The 23,552-nt window shown below is 41.9% G+C and overlaps 1 protein-coding gene across 1 annotated transcript in view; it reads right to left on the bottom strand.

Moving 5' to 3' along the window:
- Positions 1-5,758: 5,758 nt before the first annotated feature.
- The window catches only part of LOC108175886 (uncharacterized), a 44,606-nt gene continuing 26,812 nt past the window's right edge, over positions 5,759-23,552 (bottom strand). The window contains exon 3 of the mRNA XM_070068469.1: positions 5,759-6,054. The gene's annotated coding sequence lies outside the window, so the exon portion shown is untranslated. The remainder of the gene's footprint in view (positions 6,055-23,552) is intronic.

Genomic DNA, 23,552 nt, shown 5'->3' on the forward strand with positions numbered 1-23,552 from the left:
ATCACCTACTGCTTCACAGGCACATTAACAGGGAGCTGGATTGGAATAAGTGCTAGGACTCAAGTGTGTACTCTGATATAAAATGCTGGGATATCAAGCAGTAGTTTGATGCACTGTGCCAAAATGTATACCCCAACAAAGATTTCTTTTCTTGAGAATTTAAGATATTCTAATGTGCAATATGCAGTTCCAGGCAGGACAATAAAACATAGCATTCTTTTAAAAAGATTTATTTATTTATTTGAAAGGCAGAGTTACAGAGAGGCAGAGAGAGAGAATGAAGTCTTCCGTCTGCTGGTTCACTCCCCCAGATGGCCACAATGGCCAGAGCTGGGCCAATCCAAAGCTAGAAGTCAGGAGCCTGGAGCTTCTTCCAGGTCTCTCTCGTGGGTGCAGGAGTCCAGGCACTTGGGCTATCTTCTAATGCTTTCCCAGGTCATAGCAGATACTGGATTGAAAGTAGAGCAACTGGGAGGACTTGAACCAGTGCTTATATGGCATGCTGGCCCTGCAGGTGGTGGCTTTATCCACTACGCCACAGTGCTGGCTCCAAGCATAGCATTTTTATATCTTGTTAAGAGTGTATTCAACTGCAAGGTGTAAGTCACCAGATCTTGGAATTCCAGATAAATTGGCAGTTACTTGTCTTATACAACAAGAATTCAGGAGGTAGGTGGTTGCAGGCCTCAGTTCAAGGCTCTGCCCTATGGAGGCAGATGTCTTTGCAGTTTGCTTAGCCTTTCCTTCAAAACCACAAGCTGTCTGTTGCAGTTCCTGCTTTGAATCCATGTTAAAAGCATTCAGAAAGGTCAAGAGTTAACAGACTTCAGATTTTATGACTTACTGGCCAGAGTCGTGGCATGTGTTCACTCCATCTGGAAGTGTGATCAGGAAAGAGGATATTTAATTTTACAATCCCTATAGAATGTACAAGGGAGAGGTATTTGCCATAGCTCCTAAATGCTGGTATTTTTAAGGTAATCTTGTGGGAACAATGTTCCTTGAAACACAATTTGAGAAGCTGGAACACCAGTGACGATTTTAAATATGGGTATTACTTGCTCAAGTAGTCACCTAAATAACTCACATGTTTCAGAGATCAAAAGAAGAGAAGCTTTTAAAGGAGAAAGAGAGGATTCCTCAGAGTAGAAGGGTAGCTAAACAAGGATAATGTTACATAAATCTCAGTATAATGGTTTCCTAACGAAAGATTGTTGGATTTAGTGAGAATGCTCTTTGTGTTCTTTAGTACAATTCAATGGAATGAAATGGTAGGAGCCAGAGGCCAGGAAATAAAAGCAGTTAGGGAGAAGAGTTAGGTCACTTGGGGAGTTTGGATATAAAAGAGGGAAACAGGACTGGTTTCAACTGATACCAAAATACTAGGAATACTCCAGTCTAAAATAGATTCCTCTGAAATTTCACCATCTGAGAATTTTTTTATTAGGCTTTACTACTTTCTAAAATGCAAAATGCTTTTAATTTTTAACAGCTGATTACATTTTTGGATCAACAAATTCTTGACTGCTTTAAGTGCTTTTTTATTTTTTATTTTTTTGGTAGAGCAAAAGATAGAGAAAATGCAACAACCCTGGTTGCATAGACAGAGAATCCATGGGATAGCAAATTCTTCCTATTAGACTCCATCTACCCTGTTCAGTTTTTTTCTCTAGATCCCCATATAGTATCTGCCACATAGTAGGATCTCAAATGTTTGTGGATGGACTAATGATTGATTAAAGAAATAAGAATGGTAGAATATAATGAATGTAAATTGCACAATCCTGTAGGGTAGTGCTACTCCATTTGATGGTACAGAATTCATGGCCATTGGTTACTTTTATGAAAACCAAAACATTGGATACTAAAAAATAAGGGCCTAAATCTAGCATCAAATTTAGTCTCCATTTACTTGTTTTTTTTTTTTTTTTTTTTCTTGATTGCTGGTTGAGAGTCTATCCTGGAAATATCCTAATATATGTTGTGAGGTTTGTGTGACTCAGGACTATGAACAGTAGATCATGGCTTTGTTTATGTTTTAAAAAATAAAGATATATGCACTTCATATGAATGTGGAAAGAAACTGACATGGGAACATGTCAGTGATTACCTCAGGGGACTGGAAGGACGTTTTTATTTGTATGTTTTATATCTTTTATTACCGTGTGAAATTTTTATCATGTGCTGGTGGTATCTGCTTAATGATAATACCTATTTTTAAGATTTATTGTACTTATTTGAAAAGCAAAATTGTGGATGGTAGGAGCAGAGAGAGAAAGAGAGAGAGAGAGGGAGAGAGAGAGGGAGAGAGAAATCCCTTCCATCCACTGAAACAGCCTGGGGCCAAAGCCAGGAGCTAGGAACTTCAGGCAGGTCTCCCACATGGGTGGCAGGGGCCCATGTCTGCTGCTTTCCCAGACACATTTGCAGGGAGCTGGATCAGAAGTGGTGGAACCAGGACTCAAACTGGCGCCCATGAGGGATGGCAGCATCACAGGAGATGGCTTATCCTGCTGCACAAGGCCAGCCTGATAATATTTTTTAAATAGACTTTTAAGAGGCTATTGATTCTCAGAAAATAAATCAAATGACTTCAAGGATATTGAACAGGGAGGCATATTATGGGTAGGCTTGGCAATTTAGCTTATTTCAAAACCCAAAACAAATGAAAGTAAACTGCTATCAAGTGTACTGTCCTTAGAGAAGCCACTGTATTGTATACACATGATACAGCAGGCCACCTACAGTGTGACAAGCAACTGGACTCCAGGAATTAAACCAATTTGCTTCTCTAAAATTTTTTTCATTTCTTGAAGGATTTTGTGAATGTAACTTATTGCCCTTATGATAATAGATGGGTGCTCTTTAATTGTGTGTGTGTGTGTGTGTGTGTGTAGAGAGAGAGTGCCACATAGTTATTATTTTAGCTGACAATAAAATAATTTAAAGTGCAGAGATATTTAAGGGAAGGTAGAGAATTAGAGTAAGGACAATGGTTTTATTTTGTTTTTTTCTTTTAATTTGTCAACAATAGCTAGGAAATCAGGCCTGAGGTCAAATTTCATAGTTCTTTGCTTTACTTCATGTTATGATTTAACTATATTTTCAAGTTATTGTCTTCCCATGCCAAATTATGAGGGTCTTATAAAACATCACCATATGGTTACTTCTGTGATTTTTGGCCATTCTGCTTTTTTTAAAACAGGCCATTTCCAGCTGTTTCCAATAAAAATAATGCTGTAATAAGTATATTTATTTGGTTTTTTGAAATATTTTTAAAGATAACCTTGTAAAAAGTGAAATTGTCAAATTTCCTTCCCAAAATGATATTGTCCTGTTTATTAATAATTTTCCATATTAATAATCCCTTGGGTTCTTGCCATTTATTCAGAGAAGAATTCTGAATACTGGCTTAATGAGACCAGGCAACATGGTAAGTTTTTAGGGATTTTATTCAGTGAGAGAAATGCACAGGGAAGTGAGGGCTTTAATTAGAGGAGAAAGAAGTCTAGAAGCTAAGTTGGATCCACACCAGGCAAAGAGCAGGCCAGGAGCCACATGGAGCAAGCATACAGGCAGGAAAGCAGAGAGCTGGTGGCCCAAAGGACAGCAAGGGCACAACAAGGGTGCACAACCAAAAAAGGGAGAGGCCCACCATGCTCCAGGACTTTTATCCACTCCCAAAGTGGGGTGGTTACGTGGTCTCATTGGCAGGTGGGCAGGTGAGATCAGGTAGGGGCTTGAGAGCTCATAGGGGGTGTGGTCGCCAATTCACAAATCTAATCAATTTGATCCTATCTGCCTATACCAAAAGATTATGTTAATTTGGATGTTTTGGGTACTATAAGAATTAGGTTTTCTTACAAGAGTGTCTTCATTCCAAATGTTGAAAAGTTAGTGCTATTAGAAGTTATTTTTAGGGGTTGGTATTGTGTAGTGGGTTGTGGGGAGCAACTCGGACTATACTGTTACTGGAATTAAGACTTATTCTATACATCTGCTCTCCCACAATATGGCGCTGGGAGAGGAGCAAACAGCTTCTACCCAGCTGCCTCTCACCAACTTGACAAGCTGCAGGAGCTGCTCCTGATTGGAGGAGAGCAGCATGCTCAGTGTGTGGGTAGCAGAGTTGGGATTGGTGGAGGAGGACTATAAAGGAGGAGAGAGACACCATGCACCAGGAACATCTATGAGGAACACCTGAGCAGCCCCCGAGAGAGCCGGCCGGCGGTGTGCCGCTCCCCCGCGGAAGTGGGGAAAGTGGCAGGGGGAACCGCCCTTCCACGGAGGTGGAAGGGACGGTAGCCAACCCGGGAAGAACCAGCAGCAAACCCGGGGAGGGCCGAGCAGACAAAAGAACAGTGCAGGGTCCTGTGTCGTTCCTCCGCGAAGAGGGGGAGCGACAGTGGGTAAAGCCACTGCTTGTGACACCAGAATCCTATATGAGTGCTGGTTTGAGTCCTGACTGCTCCATTTCCAATCCAGCTCCCTGCTAATGCAGTTGGGAAAGCAGCAGAAGATGGCCCAAGTCCTTGGGCTCCTACACTCACATGGATCCTGACTTTGGATGAGCCCCACCCTGACCATTGTGACCATCTGAGAGTGAACCAGTGGGTGGACAATCTTGATCTCTCGATTCTCTCTCTCTCTCTCACTGACTTTAAAAATCAATCTTTTTTTTAAAAAAGGAAATTATTGAAAAATTTTCCACCATCTTAAGGTTTAACTTTCATGCTAGTATTTCTATCATTTTGCTCTTTTGAATAACCACTACAAGTTGTTTTAGCCTTTTAAGCAAATGCGCTGGCAGCCTGATCACCTAATAATTACTAAACACCTGTTGGATGTGTCAGGCGTTGTATAAGGTGACAGTGATACAGCAATGGATATGACAGAGTTCATACTCTCAAAGAACTAACAAGACTACATGTAGAGAAAGACAGGTAAACACATAGGCACCTACTCTACAATCAGTGATAAACAAGATGACTTGGGATTTAGTAGCCATGGCTCCAGAAGATTCGAGTCAGGTTGTTTGGGGGTTACTTTTATCTTTGCCATATTTTAGGTGGCAAATCCCTTTATAGATCTGTGGTGGTTACTATCCTTTTTAAAATATGAATAATATAGCCACCCCTTGGTAGCATACTGAGGACTAAATGAAATGACACTGTACGTGTTGTGTGTTAAGTGCTCCAGAAGTATTTGCAAGGCCGATGATGGAAATGGTGATGAGAGCAGGGGTGTAGTAAGGTGAATTGAGGAGCGGAGTGACTTTCACCAGGAATTGAAGGGGTGAGGAGAGACGAGATGGCCAGAGCATGGTTGCCAGGGAGATAACGAGTAGGCTGAGTTCTGAGTCTGGGTGAAGGGCATCTTCTCAGAGCTCTGCAGCCAGGTTTCCATGTGACTGGTATTTGGAGAGGAGCTGGTCTAACGGCCTCTCAGCTGGGCTCAGAGGAGCTTTGGTTCTTGTGACCTGCCTTGGGGTTATTTCAGGGAACAAGAAAACCTTCCCCTTTCTCCTTTCATGCAGTGCAGCTAAATTTTTTTTTATCCTTTTTTATGTATTTTAGGCCCACATAACACTTTGTGGTTTGTTTATTTGGGGGAAAAAACCTTTTTTCTCTAAAAGAAAAGTTAGACCTCTGCATTCTAAAGTTCAAGACGACATTTTTCATGGCAGGTATTTCTGAGGATGAATTTTCTTCGTGTCTTGACTCAATTATCAAGCATTGTAAACCTGAGACTGTACCCTGTGTTCTAACTCATATCAGCACTTTATTTAGAATGCAGGCTTAAGAAAGTCAATAACACCCAGTAAAACTGTGCTCTATGGTGGGCAAGTCCAAGACAAGCTCCAGTCTTTCAGAGAAGATGAAAGGGAGTTAAGTATTCGGTTATAACACGCTCACTGAGTCTCGGGGAGAAAATGAAGCGCATTCAAAATCACATGGGATATTGTCTCCTTGACTCCTCCAGTGTTGGCACCACTGGCAATTTCTAGGCCTTTCTATTTATAGATGTGCTGTGTAACATTGTCTCCACCTGCACCTGTAAAAATGACAACATTCAGCATTTACCATTAGCAAAGACTTTTCCAGACTGAAGTGATTAATTCACACAATTCCAAACATGAGGGACAGATAATATTAGTATCCAAGTTTTATACACACAGAGAACTTCAAAAGAGATTTCTCTAAGGTCATACAGCTACTGGCATGAGGCCAGGAGTGTATCTCTGGAGAACTAGATCTGTAAGTTCATTAGAAGATGACAACCTTGCATGGACTTTTTAGATTTGTGGATAATTTGATTTTTTTTTTCTAAGCTGTTAAACAAATGTCCCTTTGTTGGAGCCTAGCTCACGAGGTTCTGCTGTGACTTCTCTCCCAGACGAATGATTATAGCCTCAGGAATTATCACGTGTGCCGTAATTCTTTGGAGTACCAGATAATTTTGGAGCTCTTAAAGGTGGCTGCTGTATGCCAGTGGCATTGTCTCTTTCCTGTCCTTTTTACACCTACACTCCCTTTCCAGCTGAGTGATGGTTAGAACACAGAGCTCTTGAACTGTAAAAGGAAACCTTGGAAAAGCCAGCTGCTTATAAAGGCTTCTCTGTCCTTTCCTGGTGACCAACTAATTGCGATTCTTAGGAATTACATACTCCTTATAGAAGGTCTTTTATGGCTCATACCAGCCTTTTATTTACTTTTAAAAAAATGATTAAAAATAGACCATGAGTTTCTGGGTACAAGAAAGTCAGATTTGAAACAATCAGCTCATCGGTGATGTTTCACTACTCCCTTTTGACTTTTGCCCTTTTCTGATATTTCTGATTTGAAAGAATCTTCTGTTTTGTGAAAGTAAAGTGGTTTAGGAGGTCATAAGTATAGACTGGGTAGCTATACTAGGCCCAACAGACCAAACCAACATAGTGCTGAGTAACAGTAACTGGATGTTGGTTGATCACAGCCAATGAACTTATCATGCTGTAACCAACAGAGCAGTTGATGGCCTAAGCTGCAGCTAATTAAGTTGTGTCTCTACCTTCCTTCTGTTTTCCTATCAGTGCTTTCTGATCATGTTGGTGGCTGGCATTCACAGAATCTGCTCTGGTTCTGAGAGTTGCCCAAATCACAAACTGTTTTGTTTTTCTTTGCTCAAATACACTCTAGTAGATTTAATTGGTCTAAGGAAATTTCTTTTTAACAGTCTTCATATACTTATGTTGAGCAGGAAGAAAATCACGTTTTCTAAAAAGAAAAGAATCATACCTTTCTAAAAAAGTCAAAATCTGTTCATCTTTTGTGTGGGGGATAATTATGCAAAAATAAAGCAACGCCAAATTAAAGTGAAATTTTAACAATAGTTCCATATTGACTCAGAGATCAGCAGAGCCAAGGAAAAGAGTAATTCTAAAAATATTCAGAATATATCAAGAATGTGTTGAATATGATTAAGAACTTTTTCTAGATGTGAGTCTTTTGAAATCCAGATTCAAAGAACATCTGTAATATTGTTTTGCCTGTGAGTCACTAGGTACAATGAGTAACCTGGAGGAGAAAGGAGTTTGGAGGAATCATGTGTTTTGCTTTCAAAGCTGTTTTTAATATCAAGTTTTCCTCTCAGGCCACTTAGTTTGTAACAAGTTCCATAAATAATTCTGATGCATCCCACATTGAAGGACCATAAGCATCATTCCTCAAAGCTCATCTCATTCAGAAAAGCTGAGCCGTTTTGATATATTTGTTTCAGTTCAGACAGTCTTCCAGAATGAATCCAAAAGTCATAAAAGTTGATGTGAATAGTTTGGATGTAGATTCTCATGTAGTTTTCAGAGACACAGCAAGAACATAGATTCAATGATTGCACCGTGCAGATGGCTATTGGGTGTGCCCCCTAAATGCATCAGCAGCCTGTTGGGTATCCCTTACCCCGGATGATGCTCAGACAGCTGGTGCACTTCTCACACGCACTCCTTCTGTCAGCAAGCCTGGTCCGGACTACTTGCCCAGGGTGTGAATGCCTCTGTTCCATAATTTAATAAGAGACCAAAATCCCTGGAGCTCATTGGTCACTCTAGTTTTCTCACAGGACAATACTCATCAAAGCTCAAGTGAGGGTGTTACACCTCTTCTTCTTACACCATCCTCACTATCATCCAAAACTTCCTGAAAGAGTCTATTTACGGACTGAAACTTTCCACGCTGGATTCAGGCCCAGAGCAAAGTGTGGGGCAAGCTATTGGTCCATTTTTGGTTACTCTTTTTTTTTTTTCCCCTAGATCCATAAATAAAACCTTTCCAAACACAGAGTCTTCCATACCAAGATCTGACAAGTCTTCCATAAAGAACACTTTGTGAGCTGGCAAGTATTTTAAAATATAAATATTTAAAAATAAATATTTGTATATTTCACTGGAACATATTTTGTTCAAATTTCCTAAAGTAACAGAAAGGAAATGTAAGAAGCCTTCCTCTGTTCTGGAATGAGATTTTTTGAAGGGGTTGATCCAAAATGTCCCAGCTGTAGCGGGCTATAAAGACGCGCTTGTTAGTTTTTTTCTAGCACTGGTGTTTATGAGACAGGAAGTGCCGGACTTGAGGCCCCTTAGAGGGTGTCTGTGACTTCTGTCCTGCCACCGTGGTAAGACACTGTGGCCACTGTGTGCAGGATGCACCGCCGTTTGTGCCTCTTCTCTCTGCCTGCACAACATAGGGCACACGGAGTGAGTGCCTCTGATCACTGCCTGGCAACATTGTGGGTCTCCTCCGAGATTTTGCTTGAATTGACAGCATGCTTCTGCTTTCGCTGCAGGATTATAGTTGCAAAGGAGCTGCCCCATGGGCAATTTTCCTCAAGGATCAAATCCTCAGGAAATCCAGATTTCTTCCTCTGCTTCCTTTAGCGCTTCCTCCCTAAGATGCCTGCCCAGTGCCCTGAGACTCCCTTGACGTTGGCCTGGGTCTTTCCTGCCCCACCACAGCTTGGCTTCCTCCATACCAGGCTGCTCAGGGCCTTCGCGGGGCCAAGCTCAGCCCCTGCGTGCTCCTCCCTGGGGGCTGATTGTCCCACAGTCCTCAGGTGGATCCCCTCTTGTGCGTTGAGGTTGCTGCACCAGTGCCTCATTCGGTGCTAATACAGCCACTTTAGAAGAAGGTCCTCTCTTCTTCCCAGGTAAGGGACTGCGCCTTAACAATAAACCAACAACTTCGTTTCTTTTGGCTCCAACTCCACTGATGAGAACTGCTCAGGATTGAAGGCAGCTGTAGTCAGATGCACCCTGGAATCGAATCAAAGATGTGGACACCTAGTTTTTAAGTGCTCCACATCGCCCAGTGCAAACAAGACCTCATTGTCAGAAGATCTTGCTGCAGGATTTTCTGTTCACTGCCATTTGGAAGTACTGTTATCAAGGCTGAGCTGGAATCTGAACTTTAAGTTTGCAACGTCTGGTAAAATTAAGGTCTTTCTCCTCTGTATTCAGTATAGCAACTGTTAGCAGGGAATACCAATTAAGAAGGGATGCGTGGTCCATAGAAACACAAACAACGTATGAAGATACTTTAAGAAGTTTGTGGAAGATGGAATTAAAAGGTAAATTTATTTTGGTGCAAAAAAAAAGCCCATGTGTCATTTTTTCATAATACACATTTTACATGAACTATTTGAAGACCCCTCAAGTGCATGGATTTCAATATTTTACGTCAAAATAAATTTATACTTAAATTCTATTTTCCACAAACTTTTAAGAATAGCCTCATACATAGAACTATAATCTTCTAGGCCCCTAGTGTTCAATGTGAGGTCAGACTCATTATGGTCTTCTGAGAGTCATGCTTGTTCTCTAAATTTTCTTGCTCCAGACTGTTGGATAACATGTAACTGCGAAGGCAGCAGAATCCACTGAAGGTCCTGGTATCAGGTTTCCTTGGAACAGGCTAGCACATGGTTTCAGTCTTCCAAAGCTGATTACTCTGCTGTGGTACATGCTGACTCTACTCAGTAGTCTATCCCCTTATATAATATTGCCAGTGATTGTAGAGTCAGAGGCATACATAGGACACGTGCTTGACTAAGCTGTTGGATTTAATAATCCCTTTCCCTTAGGTTGTAAGTTATACACACCCTTAGCTGAATGGTTCAGGTGTAAGCTAGTCTCTGGGAAAAGGGAAGGGTACATTAATCTCTGTGGGCATTGGGAATGCAGTGGAAGATGGTCCGAGTCCTTGGGCCCCTGCACCAGCATGGGAAACCCAGAGGAAGCTCCTGGCTCCTGGCTTCCGATCGACACAGCTCTGGCCGTTGTGGCCATCTGGGGCGTGAACCAGTGGATAGAAAACCTCTCTTCTCTCTGCCTCTCCTTCTCTCTCTGTGAGAGAGAGATGCACTCTCTCTGCTGCACTCTGACTTTCAAATAAATAAATAAATAAATAAATCTTTTTTAAAAAAACTCTATGGGCCTCTGATATAAAATTTTTCATTTATTATGGGATTTTGTTAACTAGAGTTACCATAAGAAGTGCTGTCAAGGGAATAGGCGTTTGGCCTGGTGGTTATGGTGCTGGTTGGAAAGCCTATGTCCCATGCCAGAGTTTTGGGTTTGAGTCCCAGCTCTACTCCCAATTCCACTTTCCTGTCAACGAAAACCCTGGGAGACTGAAGGTAGTAGCTCAAGCACTGGATCCCTGACATCCAAATAGGAGACCCAGACTGAGGTGCTGGTTCCTGACTTCAGGCCCCGCCCAGCCCCAGCCCACGCAGGCATTTAGGGAGTGAACCAGTTGGTGCGAGCTCTGGTTGTGTTTTTCTTTCTACCTCTCAAATTAGTTAATTTTTAAGAAGCACTATTCACAGATTAATTTAACATTCATTCAACAAACATGTTTTACATAACAGATTGGTTATTAGTCACTACAGCAAAATGGAGAAAAATTCACTTATGTGGGGGCTGGCAACATGGCATAGTGGGTAAAGCTGCTGCCTGCAGTGCCAGCATCCCATATAGGTGCTGCTTTGAACCTTGGCTGCTCCACTTCCGATTCAGCTCTCTGCTATGGCCTGGGAAAGCAGTAGAAGATGGCTTGGGCTTGTAGCAGTAGAAGTCTTTGGGCCCCTGCACCCGCATGGGACACCCAGAAGAAGCTCCAGGCTCCTGGCTTCAGATCAGCCTAGCTCTGGCCGTTGTGGCCATTGGGAAGTGAACCAGCAGATGGAAGACTTCTCTCTCTCAACCTCTCTCTCTAACTCTGCCTTTCAAATAAATAAATAAATCTTTAAAAAAATCACTTATGTAGACTTCATAGTCAAATGTAAGAACACAATAAAATAATTCGAATACCTTTGCATTTTGTCCTACAACAGCAGTCTGTTCAAAATGGTATAAAACCTCTGAAGAATGAATTGATAGTTAAATCTGTCTCAGGGTACATAAAAAGTCCAAGATTTAATGTAGTATTATTCACAGAGATGATTTAGCTACAAAAATAAGCTAATATGATCTTGGGATCTATTAATAGATATAAAACATCTGGAATCTAGAATAGAAGATAGAGTAGTGTCTACTCTGGACTTGCTTTTTTTAAAAAAAAGATTTTATTTATTTATTTGAAATGGAGGGAGGAGAGAGAGGAAGACCTTCTATCCACTGGTTCATTCCCCAAATGGCAACAATGGTCGGGACTGGACCAGGCTGAAGTCAGGAGCCTGGGGACTCCATCTGAGTCTCCTGAGTAGGTGCAGGGTCCTAGGCTTGGGCCATCTTCTGCTGCTTTCCAGGGCATGTTATCAGGGAGCTGGAACTTAAACAGATATTCATATGCAATGATAGCATCACAGATGATGGTTTAACCCACTGGGCCACAACGCCAGCCTCATAACTTTCTTTTTTTTTTTTTTTTAAATTTTTTTTATTATTTTTTGACAGACAGAGAGAGGTAGAGACAGAGAGAAAGGTCTTCCTTTGCCGTTGGTTCACCCTCCAATGGCCGCCGCGGCCGGCGCGTTGCGGCCGGCAAACCTCGCTGATCTGGTGGCAGGAGCCAGGTGCTTCTCCTGGTTTCCCATGGGGTGCAGGACCCAAGCACTTGGGCCATCCTCCACTGCACTCCCTGGCCACAGCAGAGAGCTGGCCTGGAAGAGGGGCAACCGGGACAGAATCCGGCACCCCAACCGGGACTAGAACCCGGTGTGCCGGCGCCGCAAGGCAGAGGATTAGCCTAGTGAGCCGCGGCGCCAGCCCCCCAGCCCCACAACTTTCTTTACACATATGGAGTATTATTGTGTTCAATTTGAGATCAACATTAAAAGGATATTAACAAGCTACAAGTTCATTCAAATTACACCCTCCACCTTGGGGAGATGTGTAGTGTGTAGCCCAACGGGAATACAGAGAGAACTGCAGAAGCAGCATGCTCACAGTCAGCAAATATCTGAAGGGTTGTTACAGAAAGACATATGGTATTTATTCCATAAGACTTCAGAGTCAAATAAGTAAGTAAAAATACGTGACAGATGGAAACTGTGAGGACACTCATTTTCATTGGAGTTAGAAAGAAGCTCTTAAGAATCAGAGCTGTGTAAAAGAGAAATTCCCTCTTGACAAGATGATCACGATGGAGTCTGCTTCCCTGAAGCTAGACATGTAGTAGAATACTAGAAATGCACACAGCCACAACCAGGGTGGTTTGACTAAGCGACCTTTTTGGTCTCTTCCAAACCTTCCATTTTATGATTTGGAGTTGTGGTTTCGGTTTTATACATTATTTCCAAAACAGCAACTCAAGTAGCTGAGCATTCTTTTCATCTGTCTTATGCCAGTGGTGGGTAATAAATGATTCACTTAGCAAGTGACAGTCTTAACATATGATCCCAAGGTCTTCGAAGTTACAAAATGAAGGCCAGTTAGAATCTCCTCATTCTCTACCACCCAGCGAATTTGATTCAAGAATTTGGGGGAAAATGTACACTCAGAGGCAAAGTCAGAACATTGGTGTAGAGGAAGGGTTTCGGTTAACTCCAGGAAGAGGCAAATCACGGGCTAGAAGGAACAGCAGAGTCCTTGAGTAAGAGCAGGACACAGCTGACACTTAACATGGTGGTTACCACCTGACCCCATTCCAGGAGCGTCTGCTCTGCTTACTCATCAGGCCTCCCAAGAACCTATGACTTGTGTTATAGTGATCACCCCCCTTTGATGAATGAAGAAACATTGGCACAGAGAGGTTAAGCAATAAAAGTTAAGATCACAGCCAGGATTGAATCACAGGCCTCCTGGCTCTGGAATCCACACACTGAATACCTATGTAAGGTGTCTCTAATCCTAAGAAGAACAAATGAGTCAGGGAGGAAAGAAGTTAAGAGCAAGTGTAAAGAAAATGACAAGGAACAATGGACCAGCAATTTCAATTCTCTAAAGTCCACTTTTAAAAGAAATATAAATACGGCCAGTGCCATGGCTCAATGGGCTAATCCTCCGCCTTGCAGTGCCGGCACACCCGGTTTTAGTCCCGGTCGGAGCGCCGAATTCTGTCCCGGTTGCCTCTCTTCCAGGCCAGCTCTCTGCTGTGGCCCGGGAGTGCAATGGAGGATGGCCCAAGTGCTTGGGCCCTGTACCCCATGGGAGACCAGGAAAAGCACCTGGCTCTTACCTTCGGATCAGCATGGTGCACTGGCCACAGCGCGCCGGCCACGGCAGCCATTGGAGGGTGAACCAACGGCAAAGGAAGACCTTTTTCTCTGTCTCTGTCTCTCTCACTGTCCTCTCTGCCTGTCAAAAAAAAAAAAAAAAAAAAAAGAAGAAGAAGAAGAAATATAAATACTATACATGAATATTTTATGTAAAACCAGTCCAAAAATTTTTAAACATTTAGCATAATTCCAATTCTCTGTTACAAACATTTTGACAACTTTAAAAAAATTATTTATAAAAAGAGAGAGAGACTTCTCATCTGCTAGTTCACTCCCCAAAAGTCTGCAGTAGCCAGCTGGTTAGGCTGTAGCTGGGAGCTGGAAACTCAATCTAAGTGTCCAATGTTGGTGCCAGGGATCCCATCATTTGGGCCATGACCTGCTGCTTTCCATAGCACACATTAACAGGAAGCTGGAATCAGAAGTGGAGCCAGGACTCAAAGTGAGGCACTCTGATATGAGTTGTGGGCAACCCAAGCTATGTCTTAACAAGCATTCCAAATGGGTACTATAACAAATTCACGTTTGAATGCTCTTTAGCTACTTAACGTTTATGCCTCGTGAATCTGACCCAACACTCAGTGAAAAAGCCTGAAAGGATTCCATTGCAACCATCTGCAAAACCGAAGGGAAGAAGGTGCCTCTTTCATCATTGGCTCTGTACCAAAGTCCAGTCTCAGCCGTGGATGAATATGGATTCAGGCACCCATAACACTCAGATAATTAAAAAAAGAATTGTGTTCTGCATGTGACTGGTGATGAGTAGTGGAAGAATGTTAACATCTCAAAATGATGTTCCACCTCTAAGGGCTAACCTGCAATTGCTGCTGTAGGTAAGCCTAGTAGCATGGCTCATTGCTTTCTTCTGGATCCTAGGCATTTCTCACTCCCTCATCTGCTATAGTCACTGTGGAGTGAAGAATGAGCTCACAAATATTCTTCACCACTTTCTATTTTATTTTATTTATTTGAAAGTCAAAGTTACACAGAGTAGGAGAGGCAGAGGCAGAGAGAGAGAGAGGGGTCTTCCATCCTCTGGTTCACTCTCCAGTTGGCTGCAACAGCCGGAGCTGAGCTGATCTGAAGCCAGAAGCCAGGAGCTTTTTCCAGGTCTCCTACACAGGTGCAGGAACCCAAGGACTTGGGCCATCTTTTACTGCTTTCCCAGGCCATAGCAGAGAGCTGATGGAAGTGGAGCAACTGGGACTCGAACCAGTGCCCATATGGGATCCTGGCACTGTAGGCGGCAGCTCTACCCACTGCGCCACAGTGCCAGCCCCTTCTTCACCACTTCTAACGTGCTGGTCTTGCAGAAGTCACAACTAAAGCTGCTATGCAGAAAGTGTGGCGGCTTCCTTCTGCCTATCCAGCAGGATGAATCCTTCAACCCAAGAGTAGGGGCTGGCGGAATTCTACCGTTACCAGTGACACACCCGCATATATTTAGCATTCATAGCAACATCACAGAAATTGTAGTTGGGTAGGTGTGAGCTTTCATGCAACTTCTGATAGTTTGTTAAATGAAATCTTTCCGGTTGCACCCTCATCAAACTCCACCTACAGCCAAAGTAACAATTGTAACTGTTGTCTGTGAATTCCAGTCCAAATGCCCAATGTGTGTTATATTATGAATGGAGGGGCTGAGAGGTGGGAAGGTGGAGAACTGGCCCACAGGGACATCTGACAAACATCTGAAGGCATCTGCGGGCCTTCTTATGTGTCATTTATTTACACAAGTTGTATTTTAGAATGTGGAAAACCATAAAACCTGACAGAAAACTCCTATTAAGAATCAAAGGCCAGGATTTGTGGTCAGCAGGGCGCCGAGTGGAAGAAGGGTGGGGAAAGGCTCCCCCTTGCTTCCTCCAGGGTCTGACTCACAAATTTAAAGCAACCCGAGGCAAGCATTTCTCAACAGAAAGCACATTCGCCACACAGCAGTTACTCAGTGTTCCCCCAGATGTTCCACTGAAGCCTCGCCACATATAACCATGGGTAAACCATGTCAGGTCCATATGCAGCAGACTCAGCTGGATCCTTCTGGTGGATTTATACTCTGTATTTTTTTAGTCTTTTAATCTGTAAGAGCTGGACATTATTTAACCTGGAAATACATACTTCATAATATTAATCAGAGAGATGGGTTTCTTTTTTATGGAAGCATAGCAAATATACACCATGTGCAGAAATCTTAACTGTATAGCTTGGTGAATGTTCATATGTATTCCCTTATGTAACAAGTACTAAGTCAAGATATAGAACATTCTAGCACCCCAAGGCTTTGTCCCCTCCACAATTACTGCCTCCTCCCCTCTAACATTGAATAATTGCTATTGTATTCTGTCACTATACTTTTGCCTATTCTTGAATTTCTCTCTCTCTCTCTCTCACACACACACACACACACACACACACGAAAACAGTAAGAGTAGAAAGTTTTGTGCCTGGCTTCTCTTGCTAAACATTTTGTCTGTGAGATTCACCCACTTTGTAACATGTAACAATAGCTGAATAGCTTATTTCCTTTTATTTTTTAAAAAGATTTATTTATTTGAAAGGCAGAGCGAGAGAGCGAGAGCGAGAGCGAGAGAGAGTGTCTTCCGTCAGCTGGTTCATTCCCTAATGGCTACAGCAGCCAGGAGAGGGCCAAGGCACAGCCAAGAACCCCATCCTGGTTTCCCACATTGGTGGCAATGGCCCAAACACTGCCTTCCCAGGCATACCAGCAGGGAGCTAGATCAGAAATGGAACAGCTGGAACTTAAAAAGGCAGCATTAGCAGCATTGCTGACCCAGCCAATAGCTCATTTCTTTTTGTTGCTTGTATTTTATTGTCTAAATATACATCAACTTATTTATCAAATCCCACTGTTGAGCATTTGGACTGTTTTCAGTTTATGTTTATCATGAAGATAATTACTATGAACATTCTTGTGTATGCCAAATCATTTTTCAAAGTGGTTGTTCCAATTTATATGCCCAACACCAATGTGGGAGAGTTCTAGTTGCACAGTCTTGTCTCCAACAGTTGATATTACCAGGATTTTTCTTTGTTCTGTCTTGTTTATTTTTAACTACTAATTTGGATAGGTATGTAGAGGTATCTCAGAACGGTTTTAACAGGCATTTTCCCGATGCCTAAAAGGCTGAGCATCTTTTTCATTCATGTATCTCATTATGACCATCTAGGTCTATTTTATTTATCTGAAGGGCAGAGAGAGAGAGAGATCTTCCATCTGCTGCTTCACTCCCCAAATGGCTACAATGACGGGGACTAAGTCAGCCAAAGCCAGGAGCCAGGAGCTTCTTCTGGGTCTCTCACGTTGGTGCAGGGACCCAAGAACTTGGTCCAACCTCTGCTGCTTTTCCATTAGCAGGGAGCTGCATCAGAAGTGGAGCAGCTGGGACTCAAACCAGCGCCCATGTGGGATGCCAGCACTGTGGGCCACAACTCTAACCTGCTGAGCCACAGCACCAGGTCCATCATCCTAACATTCTGAAGTTATAGTGCTTGATAGATTATTTGAGGTTTGTATCCCAATACAAGAATTTTTTTTAACTTTTATTTAATGAATATAAATTTCCAAAGTACAGCTTATGGATTACAATGGCTTCCCCCCCATAACGTCCCTCCCACCCGCAACCCTCCCCTTATCCACTCCCTCTCCCCTTCCATTCACATCAAGATTCATTTTCGATTCTCTTTATATACAGAAGATCAGTTTAGCATACATTAAGTAAAGATTTCAACAGTTTGCTCCCACACAGAAACATAAAGTGAAAAATACTGTTTGAGTACTCGTTATAGCATTAAATCTCAATGTACAACACACTAAGGACAAAGATCCTACATGAGGAGTAAGTGCACGGTGACTCCTGTTGTTGACTTAACAAATTGACACTCTTGTTTATGGCATCAGTAATCACCCTAGGCTCTTGTCATGAGCTGCCAAGGCTATGGAAGCCCCCTGAGTTCACTGACTCTGATCATTTTTAGACAAGGCCATGGTCAAAGTGGAAGTTCTCTCCTCCCTTCAGAGAAAGGTACCTCCTTCTTTGATGACCCATTCTTTCCACTGGGATCTCACTCGCGGAGATCTTTCATTTAGGTTTTTTTTTCCCCCAGAGTGTCTTGGCTTTCCATGCCTGAAATACTCTCATGGGCATTTCAGCCAGATCCGCATGCCTTAAGGGCTGATTATGAGGCCAGAGTGCTGTTAGGACATTTGCCATTCTATGGGTCTGCTGTGTATCTCACTTCCCATGTTGGATCATTCTCTCCCTTTTTGATTCTATCAGCTAGTATTTGCAGACACTATTCTTGTTTATGTGATCCCTTTGGTTCTTAGTCCTATCATTGCGATCAATTGTGAACAGAAATTGATCACTGGGACTAGTGAGATGGCATTGGTACATGCCACCTCGATGGGATTGAATTCGAATCCCCTGGTATGTTTCTAACTCTACTGTTTGAGGTAAGTCAGCTTGAGCATGTCCCGAATTGCACATCTCTTCCCTCTCTTATTCCCACTCATCCAATACAAGAATTTTTATAGACATAAAGAAGCTAAAATAATACTTCCTTTGTTTTTACTTGGATAAATTCTTTGAAATTATCTGCTAATTGGTTTCATGACAAACATTCCCAACTATATTGTATTATTTGGATGAAAATTTTTCTTTTTCTTTAGTATGATTTTTTAAAGAAAATTGCAGGATTATAGAGCAGGAAGGGATGAAAACAGAAAGAATGGAGGATTTTTAGGACAATGAAACCATTCTGTGTTGTACCACAGTGGTGGATACATGTCACTACACATTTGTCAAAATTCATAGCATGTTAAGTATGTTTTCTCGAAAAATAACCTATTAAGTTAAGAAATTCAGCATTACAGCACCACGAACAATCCTTAAATTATGGACTTTGGGTGATAATGATGTGTCAGTGTAGGTCCATGGATTGTAACAAATGTTCCATTTTAGTGTGGGAAGTTGGTAAAGGGGGTGTGAGGTATGTGTGTGACTGGACGGGACAGGGTGTATCTGGGAACTCCCTGTATTTTCTGCTCACGTTGCTGTGAACTTAAAACTGCTCTAAAAAATAAAGCCTCTTAAAAAATTACCAGGAACTAGAAAAGACTATAATACTCAATAAACATTTACTATACACATATCTTCTGCAATGAATTTAACAGCTTTCTACAGTGGTCTAATAGAGCATTACGTTATGGGCATGCCAAAAATCCCATTACAGCATCTGATAAATATATGTGTTTCTCTACATTTCCAGAAACTTACATCAGGGCATTATATTTTAAAAAGCCCAAAGACTATGTATATGTCCTAATAATGTAAGGAATATAAGATGAAGAAGGGTTTGCTTCATCTCTACTTTTTAAAAAATTTTTAAAAAATTTATTTATATATTTGAAAGGCAGAGTTACAGAGAAGCAGAGGTAGAGAGAGGGAGAGAGAGAGAGAGAGAGTCTTCCATCTGCTGGTTCACTCCCCAAATTGCTGCAATGGCCAGAGCTGAGCCGATCTGAAGCCAGGAGCCAGGAGCTTCTTCTGGGTCTCCCATGCAGGTGCAGGGGCCCAAGGACTTGAGCCATCTTCCAGTTCTTTCCCAGGCCACAGCAGAGAGCTATGGAAAGTGGAGCAACTGGGACTCAAACCATCACCCATATGGGATGCTGGCACTGCAGGGGCAGCTTTACTTGCTATGCCGCAGCACTGGCCCTCACCTCTACTTTTAAGAAAAGCAGCCTGGTGATTAGGGAAGGACATGGGTATTTAAGTTATTGACTGTATCATTTATGGGCCTTGTAACCTTGATCATGTCTCTTGACATTTCTGACCTTTAGTTTTTTTCACCTGCAAAATACGGATAATAATATTATATATCTCATAGGGTTGTTGAAAAAAATAAGTGAATTAATGTATGAAAATAATGTAGTGAGTGTTCAATAATATTAGATTTTTTTATTACCATCATAGTGTACAAACCTTGGAGAAGTTCCAAATGTTCAGTTTCAAATGATGAAACAGTGTGAGAGAAGTAAAACTTGTAGAACCCTAAGTAGTAAAGCTCATCTTTAAACCCACATCTGTATTTTATGGGCTTCCAATACATGTAAAAACTGAAAATTATGGGGCTAGTGTTGTGGTGCAATGAGTTAAGCCATCACTCGTTATGCCCACATCTCAGATGAGTGCCGTTCAAGTCCTTGCTGCTCTACTTTCAATCCAGCTGTGTGCTAAAGTTCCTTGGAAAGCAGTGGAAGATGGCCCAAGTACTTGGGACCCTAACACCCAAGTGGAAGGCTTGGATGGCATTCCAGCATTCTGGTTTCAGCCTGGCCCAGCCCTGGTCACTCTGGCCATTTGGGGAGTGAACCAGTAGATGGAAGATCTCTCTCTTTCTCTCCCTGTGCTACTCTGCCTTTCAAACAAAAAATATATATAATTTTTAAAAACCAGCAAACCATCTAGTGATCATTGATGTTTCTGAATTTGGGTAAAAAAGTTCATGGGAAATAAACACAAGAGCTACTAAGACATGTCACTACACCTTCTATGTAATCCAGAATTAGGACAAACATCAAAACAGATCACCCATCAAAAAGGGAGTCTTACTTGTTTAAACCAGATCCGAAACCTGTTGGTAGAGAAGCATCTAGTGTTATTCATCACAAGTAGCAGTGCTGGGCATGGTGTTGAGGGATTGATCACCTGAGACTTTGTGAAGCAAAAATTCTACAGATGATGTCTTCAGATCCTGCTTAGGACATTTTGCATATTTTCTATAATTAAAAAGGACTTCTCTTTTTTAATGTTTATTTATTATTGGTTATTTAAAAGCATAGCAAAAGGGAGAAGGAGAGAAAGACAGAGAGGGGGAGGGTGGAGAAAGAGATCTTCCATCTTCTGGTTCATTCCCCAAATACCAGGGCTGAGCCTGGCAGAAGCCAGGAGCAGGAACTCTATTTGGGTCTCCCACATGGGTGGCAGGGCACATGAACTTGAGCCTCCAGCTGCTGCCTTCCTAAGGATGTATTATGAGGAAGCGGAGTAGCTGGGACTCACACTCTGATATGGGAGGCAGGCGTCCCAGGTGGAAGCTTAACTTGCTGCACCGAGATGCTGGCTCCACACATTATCTTTGGATTCCATTTTTCCTTGAACTTTTTGAAATACCCTCATACAAACACCAGAAAATAGATGCACTTCTTTGTCTCCTTATTCTTCTTTTTTTTAAATTTACTTGACAGAGAAAGACAGTGAGAGAGAGAGGGACAGAGAGAAAGGTCTTCTTTCCGTTGGTTCACCCCACAAATGGCCGTTATGGCCAGAACTGCACCGATCCGAAGCCAGGAGCCAGGTGCTTTCTCCTGGTCTCCCATGCGGATGCAGGGGCCCAAGCACTTGGGCTATCTTCTACTGCTTTCCCAAGCCATAGCAGAGAGCTGGATCGGAAGAGGAACAACCGGGACTAGAACTGGCGCCCGTATGAGATGCTGGCAACGCAGGCGGAGGATTAACCTAGTGCACCATGGCGCTGGCCTCCTGCCTTCTTTTCTATACAAATTGTTGCATAATTCAAATGCAGCCATCTTCAATAGCACTCAAATGTACATGCTGTGAATATTAACTTCTGTGATATTTTCCACATTTTTGCAAAAGGGACATATTTCTTAAAAGAGAGATTTGTTTTGTATTTGGATGCTTCCATTAAATAAAACTCTAATACTGTGTACTAACAGTGTATTTTCTTTTTAGTTGATTTTCAAAAATTCTATTTAAATGATCAAACGTTATCATCATTACCAGCTACTATTTCTCCTCAGTCACATTCGGAAAGCTCAGACTTCCACAAATGTCACGTTTTCATCATATAGTACTGATTTAGTATCAGTAGGATTTGGGCCATGTGTTATCCATTCAGTAAGGCTGGAATTTATTCCACATTATACTAAAGGCTGCTTGCTTTTACCGTCCCATCAAGAGTTACGCTGAAACTCCTTTTTGAATTTACTTCCATTCCATTCTCCTACATCTGGAATAATGTCAACTCATTTTCCCCTAAAAAATACAACTCCTTTTTTCACTCTTTTGGAGATTTTATGAGCCTGGCACTTGGTCTCTGCAAGCAATTATCTAGTATCTCTAATTCTCTCCTTAATATTCTTTAAAGGAGTTGAAGTATTTAAAATAGCCCTTTTGTCTGCGCCAAAATGTTCCCAGCTGTCTCAAAATATGATCCAAATCATACCAAAGGGCTTATCTTTTTAAAATAAAATCCACAGTAGTGTTTCTAAATTCCTTTAGGAGTCAAGGCCCATAGTACACTGCTTTTTGAGAGCTATCATCCTCAATTGTGCATCCTGCTCCATGAAGATTAATTTTAGTTTTCTGTGTCTTTGTGGTGTAGTTCACCTTCCATTACTTCAGGCAGGTCATTCTCAGTGCTTGTCTGTCAACATCTTTCATACACAAATCTTTTTTTTAAAGATTTTTATTTATTTTTTTGAGAGGCAGAGTTACAGAGAGAGAGAGAGAAAGATCTTCCATCTGTTGGTTCACTCCCCAATTGTCTGCAAGGGCCAGAGTAGGGATGAGCTGAAGCCAGGAGCCAGGTGCTTCTGGGTTTCCCACATGGTTGCAGGGTCCCAAGCACTTGGACCATCTTCTACTGCTTTCCCAGGCCATAGCAGAGAGCTGAATCAGAAGTGGAGCAGCCAAGACACGAACTGGTGCCTACATGGGCTGCCAGCACTATAAGCTCAACCTGCTATGTCACAGTACCAGCCCCTCATACCGAAATCTTAAATTCCATCATCTAGCTGAAACCCTTCTATCACTTAATGAAACTATTTCTCATTTATATTCTGGTATTTTTTTCTGTTGAGCTTCATAACTGCTCTGTGAAATGAAAGGTATGAAGGTACATCAAAAAGTTTGTGGAAAATGAAATTAAAAGATACATTTATTTGGGTGAAAAAAAATTTTTTTTTAACTTTTATTTAATGAATATACGTTTCCAAAGTACGAATAATGGATTACTATGGCTTCCCCCCCATACCGTCCCTCCCACCCACAACCCTCCCCTTTCCCACTCCCTCTCCCCTTCCATTCACATCAAGATTCATTTTCGATTATCTTAATATACAGAAGATCAGCTTAGTATACATTAAGTAAGGATTTCAACAGTTTGCTCCCACACAGAAACATAAAGTGAAAAATAATAGATGATTTTTTTTAATGATGATGAAATCAGATCAGACCTATTGTCATGTTTAATCCCAGTGAGAGTCAAGTTGGGAGTTGATAGTTTCTTTTCTTTTCTTTTCTTTTTTTTTTTTTTTTTTTACAGAGGATCAGTTTAGTATGCATTAAGTAAAGATTTCAACAGTTTGCACCCCCATAGAAACACAAAGTGAAATATATTATTTGAGTACTCGTTATAGCATTAAATCTCAATGCACAGCACATTAAGGACAGAGATCCTACATGAGGAGTAAGTGCACAGTGACTCCTGTTGTTGACTTTACCAATTGACACTCCTGTCTATGGCATCAGTAATCTCCCTATGCTCCAGTCATGAGTTTCCAAGGCTATGGAAGCCCCTTGAGTTCTCCGACTCTTATCTTGTTTAGACAAGGTCATAGTCAAAGTGGAGGTTCTCTCCTCCCTTCAGAGAAAGGTACCTCCTTCTTTGAAGACCTGTTCTTTCCACTGAGATCTCACTCACAGAGATCTTTTGCCAGAGTGTCTTGGCTTTCCATGCCTGAAATACTCTCATGGGCTTTTCAGCCAGATCTGAATGCCTTTAGGGCTGATTCTGAGGCCAGAGTGCTATTT

This window comes from Oryctolagus cuniculus, chromosome 2 (genome assembly GCF_964237555.1).
Source record: "Oryctolagus cuniculus chromosome 2, mOryCun1.1, whole genome shotgun sequence".
Lineage (NCBI taxonomy): Eukaryota > Metazoa > Chordata > Mammalia > Lagomorpha > Leporidae > Oryctolagus > Oryctolagus cuniculus.